The sequence below is a fragment of the Ochotona princeps genome, chromosome 1 (genome assembly GCF_030435755.1).
Source record: "Ochotona princeps isolate mOchPri1 chromosome 1, mOchPri1.hap1, whole genome shotgun sequence".
NCBI lineage: Eukaryota > Metazoa > Chordata > Mammalia > Lagomorpha > Ochotonidae > Ochotona > Ochotona princeps.
Window position 1 is genome coordinate 15918427 of NC_080832.1, and position 6777 is coordinate 15925203.

Below are 6777 nucleotides of genomic sequence, written 5' to 3' on the forward strand. Positions count from 1 at the left end.
TAGGGTGCTAGAACTCCAGGCCTGATGCCTCAGGCTGCATGGCTGTCTTCTTTATCTTGAATGCCATGGTGTTCCTCAAATAAGATCACATCCACACGACAGGAAAAAGGATAGCAAACACTATTGTGGACCATCTCCCTTCTAGTGAAGCTGCGTAACCACTCCAGACTCTTCAGGGAGGCACTTAAGTGCCAAGGGGTCTGCCTTGCAGAGACTTGATCACTGCCTCTTTCAGCCGTTTGTTTTCTAAAATTCTGTACATGAAACCACTTTTATAATGAGGCATGGTGGAAAGAAGCCATGTACTTACTTCCCTCTCAGTCCAAAAAGTGTCAACAGACTAGAAGACTTACTGTGGACATGACAGGATGGCTACTATGAAGGAAATGAAGGAACTGGGCACCTGGTAGCCACTGGAGTGAGCACTGGTCAAGGGGTTATGGATGTGGCAGTCTTCCTCTGTGGAACCAGGACATCTTCCCAAGTCATAAACAAAGGCTGCTGGCCAAAGCTGGCCTGGTGGTGAGGGGAGAGGGAAGGGGAGAGAGAATCCTTATTTTGGCTGGGAGTGGTTATGAGAAAGGAGGACCAGTGAATCTCACAACTCCTTTTCTGGGGACAGAACATTAAGACTGTGTGGGAGTCGTTGGTTGGAGAGGACGTTTGGGGCACAGCCCTACACCAGTGTCACATGGGAACATGCTGCTGGGTTTCCCTCTCTGCTGTGATTGCACTGTTCCATGGGCTTCTGGTGATTAAACTTAAGTCATTTGAAGAGGAAAAAAGGTGGGAAAGATATAACTACCAAATGGCAGTTTTTGATGAGCCAAGGATAACCATGGCAACCCCTTGGAGCTGATGTGACTCCTGCCATGAGCAAAGCAACTCAACATTTTTTATCTTATCTGCCTAAGCTCAGGGTAGACACAGGGATGGTTTCTCCTGGCTCTTATCAGACATCCGTCCTAGCTAAGGAGTTCTCCATGATGGCCAGCACGGACAAATGCCCTCTGGGGAGGACTGTTGTGTAACCACCAGTGAGTCTTGTCTTGGTCACAAACAGGTTCCCAGGAAATTCCTTTCAGCAGTCACCCAGCTTCTGGTGTCCAGGTCTGACGCCAGGTGCACTTAGGTGTAGGGTCTGTTCTGTCTTTTCCTCTCCACCCCGCACCACCTGTGTCTAAGGAATGCAGGGCAATTTGGGACTTTGAGGACACAACACAGTGTGACTAGGAAGCCCCTGAGGGTTTGGAAACAGGCAAACCCTTCCTGGCCATATAGAGCCTTGTTGTTTACTGTGTCTTCCTATACTCACTGAATACAACAACAACAGGTCCATTTCCCAGGTTCTTATGAGGCTTCGAAGAGAAAAATGCATGGAAAGCATCAGGTTTTCAATAAAGTCTTATTTTTTTAGATTTATTTTATTTTATTTTTTATTGGGAAGCCAGATTTACAGAGAGGAGGAGAGAGAGAAAACAATCTTTCATCTGCTGGTTCACTCCCCAAGTGGCCACAATGGCTGGAGCTAAGCCGACCCAAAGCCAGGAACCAGGAACCTCCTTTGAGTCTTCCATGTGGGTATAGGGTTCCAAGGCTGTGGGTCATTCTATACTGCTTTCCCAGGCCACAAGCAGGGAGCTGGAAGGGAAGTGGAACAGCCAGGACACAAAAGGCACCCATAAGGGATCCCAGCACATGCAACGTGAGGATATAGCCACTGAGCCATCGCACCAGGCCAAATAAAGTTCTGTTCTTATGTCTCAATTTCTCTGTGTTCTCAAAGAACCTAAGACCAAGGGGGTGTTAGAGTGCCACATAGGCCTGCTGAGAGCTAACCCTGGACCCACATCCTGAACCACTGCAATAGAGCAGCCTCCCAAGGAAGCTCTGGGTTGGCCCTTAATGGCCCTAATCTAGCGTGGTTAGAGTGAACTCAGACCAGCTAGAGGGAGCAAGGTAACTAGAAACAACTGTCTGCCTGGCGTGTAAACCAAGCCTCATGCAGGACAGTAAATCATAATCCTAACCAGTAATAAATTTCCTTGTGGCCAAGGACTATATTGACTATCTTTTCAGCAAAGAAACCATTTATTTCTTGGTATAAACAACATTTTCACATTCAAGCCAAAGCTGATAATTGCTTCTAGGAAAACGAAGCCTCCTGATTGGTTGAAGCCACTGTTTGGTGGTCATTTTTTCCTATCAGTTGGAGGTGAACATGAACTCATTATGGGCTTAGGATGAGATGATGGTGAAGAAAGTCCTAGGGGGGAAAAAAAGGAGAAAAACCAATTCAAGAACCAGGTGGGAAGAGCTGGAGTGGAGGAGACGTTAACAGGTGGCAGGTTGCTGTTGGAGTACATGCTGGGGAGGCAACAGATCCTATTCAAAACACCCAGAACTCATCTGCCTAAGATTCTGAGCTAAATAAATATCTCAAAGAAAGAGAAGGCACAAGCAGTCGATTGAGCATTTCCCTTCTTCTCAAAAAAAAAACCCAACATTTTGTATTTTGGGTTTATCTGGCCATTGCTAATGCATTTATTTTGCCTGAGTTAACTGAAGTTTGATCACACTCAGGGACACATAGTATTTCCAGTTTCCTTAATACAATCTAATTTTAAACATATGATTTATCACTCTGAGTGTAACAACACACTCTTAGATTTTCTTCCACAATACCCTGGATGAGTTCCTACATCAGCCACTTGGAACTGAGCCCCAGTAGGACAGTGGAGAAAACAAGCTTGGAGCCACACCCACTTGCTCACCCCAGCTCCACTGCTAAGCAGCTGAGGAATCTGGATAGAGCCATGGAAACACTCCAGGCTCTGGGTTTCTTGTCTGTCAAAAGACAAACATAACTGGCTTCTCTGGATTGGCACAAGAGTGCTTGATAACACACTTAGGACAGTGCTGGGCATAGCACAAGCAAAGAGCGATGTGCAGTATTCACTCTCAGCTTTGCCACGCATCCCGTCTCTCCCCTAGCAGCTCCCACCGACAGGTTTTGCCTGCTGTTCCAAATCTGACATGGAATCAAGAGTTAACATACCTTGAAGTTCTTTCCCATGTAGTCTCTCGCCAAAGCAGCACCTGAGATTGCTTTCTTAGGGGTGCAGGGTCGGAGTGTGGGTCCCCTTCCTCAAGCTGTTTCAGGTCCCTGAGTTATTGCTGATCTAGTCTGCTGCTGGTGATTGCTATTGGTCAGCCTGCTCCCTAGTCTGAGAGATCCTTGGAATGAAAGACTAGTCACAACCCCAAGAACAGTTTTTGGACTTTCATGCACGCTGCCAGATTTGTGGAAGAAACAAGTGCGTGAATAGGCTCCCTGGGCATCATGTTCATCTTTGTAGGACAGAAAGATCCCGCTAAGGTGCTTTGTGGTGAAAGCCTTTCAGCCCCTGCCCTGCCCCTAGCTTTGGGTGACTGGCTGCTTGCTTTTAATTGCCATCCTGTCTCTTGCTTCACTGTGTGGTAACCAGGGCTGCACAGAAGCCCGCCAGAGCTACGCAACTCAGTCGTTGTACCTTGTAACAGTGCTTCTCTTTTACAAGCCTTCCTTCTCCCTCTCACCCCGCTGAAGCGAGGGAAACTAGGACCCTTGTCAAAATACCAGAGTTTACTTCTGCAAAAACCAATTATTTTTTTCTACCTGAAAAAAATTATTTTTCCCAGTGCATCCCATTGAACATGGCTAGGTGCGTTCTAGAAATTGCAATGGATGCTTGCCATCACACCTTGCAACAGTGACCAGATAATTGCGATGACAGATGCTGCTAAGGTCCAGGCCCTGGTCCAGACATTGTGCCGCTCAACAATTCTCTGTAACCCACTGATGCAGGCAACACAGTTATTCCCATTTTACAGGTAAGGACACTGAGCTCTAAGGAGGAGAGGAAACTTGCCTCAGGTTCCTCGTAGCTGGTGAAGCCGAGGTTTGACTAACAGTTTTCTGAGCCAGAACTGGAACTCCTAACCACAGAGCTGTACTTAAATTTACTATGATCATTTCAGTCCAAGAGTTTGATGGTGTTGCTCTAATTTAAAGATCTCCCAGCTTTGCACTTATTAAATCTAACTCCTGGAAGTGCAATCTCACATCCTTGGCCCACTCCTTTTCCCATTTCCCCCAGCACCTTACCAACCCAGATGGATCATAAAGATAATATTAAAGCAAAGCTCTATATCGGCTTGCCTGATCCTCTTCTGGCCTAGTCAGCAATTTTGCTCTTTCCTTTAAAGGCATCCGCAATCTGGTTCCCATCCTTCTTTCCTTGCCTATGTCATAGCAGGCAGCTTGCTTGCAGAGAGCACAAACCACATGGTCTCTTGTTGCACCCATGGTGGTGTGAGCACAGTGCTGCAGTTGGACCGGGAATGAAAACAACTATACCACAGGAACAATCCGTCATTCTGTCCATCTGCTACCCAAGAGGGATCTGAAAATAGTTTCAATTCACCTTTAAAAATCCACGGCTCTTTGGAGGGCTTGTAACACTTGGCGGCCCTGGGAGCCTGCTTGAGACACAGCCCTGCTATTCGGACTACTGCTGTCCAGCTCTAAGTCTCTTTGGAGCAAAACAAACCATCTATTCATGAGGCAGGTTGTGAAATTTTCCTCCTCCGTCAGCCCTGCCAGCCAAGGGACAGGCTACCTGCACAAACGCCATTCTCTCTCATATGGGACTTGAGTCTTTATTATTATGATGATTTTTAAATGGCCTACTCTTTCTCCCTCCTTCCCTCCCTCCCATCCCACCTCTGCTTAACCCTCTGATGTTCCAACTTCCCTATCCTACAACTTTCTCTAGCTTTTAGCTTTTCAGTCTTCAGCTCTAAAACTGGGAGACTGGACCCGAGTCAAGGTTTGCTGTCTAGAATTCTGAAATCAGTTGGTGAGGTTAGCCATCTATATCTTTGAGCAAGACCAGATTTTGAGAATAAGAAGTGGTTTTGGTAATTGGAGTAGGGATAAAGAAGACCTTCCTTGGTGTTAGGTTTTACATTTCTGTTCCTTCATCCCAAATCAGGAGTTTGGTTCCCAGAGAGAGTTTGGTGTCCAGAGTCTTGAATTAATGGTACTAAGAGAGTACGAGTTAATCTAATCTCGATGTCTAAATGCAGGGCCTGCAGGAATTGATCACTCTGGGTTGAGTCACTGGGGTGGAGGCCCGGTGATTGAATTCTGGTGGCATCCTAGTTACAGACCACACAGGCAGTGATAGAATGCGTGTTCACTATCTCTTGCCGCGTGATACTCTGCATCCCCTCAGGACTCTGCTAGCAAGAATACCATCCGCCAAACCGAATGACCCACCCAATCCTGGGCTACGAACCTCCAGGAGCTAGGAGCCAAACAAAACCTTTGTTCTTCTCAAAGTAGCCTACCTCAGGTATTTTGTTACTGCAGTCGAAAGCTGATGCATTTTGCCCAGGCAAGCCCAGCTAAATGGTCACCCAGAGTAGCCGTGGCTCCACTTGGCAGCACCTGCACGCATTGGAAGGCTCAGCTGGAGCCTCTGGAAGTAGCAGCATTACCTTTTGCTGGCTATAGGTTCTCGTGACTCACAAGAACAGAGCTAGGTCAAGGGCAGTGAAAGCAGGACAGAGGGTCTCTTTTTTTTGCTGGGGGCATCTTTAGTCTTTGATGATTCATTTTGTTTCATGACTACTTTCATTGCTTTGTTTTTAAAGCTCCCGTTCTCAATTCAAGTAGCATTGCTTATCACGTCTCTAGTTTAAATTAAAAATATATTATAAAACTTAAAGCTTGTGCAAATTCTTTCTCTTTTTTCATTTCCAGTTCTAGAATGTAAAACTTGATTCAAAACAAACGTGCAATAATGTACCTTGAGTATTCTTTGGGAAAGGTGCTCTCAGCTCAAGAACGTGTTGTTTGGACTGCATATATCCTTGCCTGGTACTCACAGTGAGGCTCTGAGCTGGGCAGCAGAATCGAATGTTTTGAAACATAGAATGTGTCACTTTGAGCAGGAATCATGTTAGGGAGACTAAAAACAAAAAGGCATGGAGAGTCAATACTGTCAAATGGATCCTAACCTATTAATCTTTTCATACTTTTGCTTAAAGGATAAACACAGATATACATCATTCTGACATCTACCATGTGTTCTTTGCCTTTTTTTTTTTGTTCTGGCTAATTGTACTAGGGTACTTAGTGAGCATTAGTAAATAGTTACTGTTTATTTATTTAAACGGTTGGATTAACATGTGATACCTGTTTATTTTTATGGGTTACCAAGCAATATTTCAAAACATGCATATAACATAAACTGATCACATTAGGCAATTCCTTTTCCCATTTTTATCTTTATGTTTGAGTCTATCAGCTGCTTTCTTACAGTTCTTTATGCAGCATACAACTCAATCACCGTAACCCATATCATCCTACTGTGCTCCGAAGTACAGAGTGCTTTACAAACTGAGGATCGTTCTTGCACAAGGGCCATGCTAATCTCCGTGTCATTCTAATTTTAGCATACGCGCTGCTCAAGTGCGCACTGTGGGAAACAGTTTTGTTTGCAACTGATAGCTCTCTTCCCACCAGCACCTTGCCCACATCCTTGTCAGTAAATCTCCCTTGTGTTTCACTTGAAAATGCCATCTTTGCCAACTTCCTTCGAGCCACTGGTATCTAATTAAACCTCAGTGAGCGATATCAAAATGAAACCCTCTCTGGAACTTGTGGAAAAAGCCTTTTGGTGAAAAAAAAGAGCAATGCGAAGGACAGTGTTTGGGATACATGGGAGT

The 6777-nt window shown here is 45.3% G+C and overlaps 1 pseudogene; it reads right to left on the reverse strand.

Annotated features, from left to right (window-relative positions):
• Positions 1–6427: 6427 nt before the first annotated feature.
• LOC118758407 (U6 spliceosomal RNA) lies at positions 6428–6524 on the reverse strand (annotated as a pseudogene).
• Positions 6525–6777: the final 253 nt, after the last annotated feature.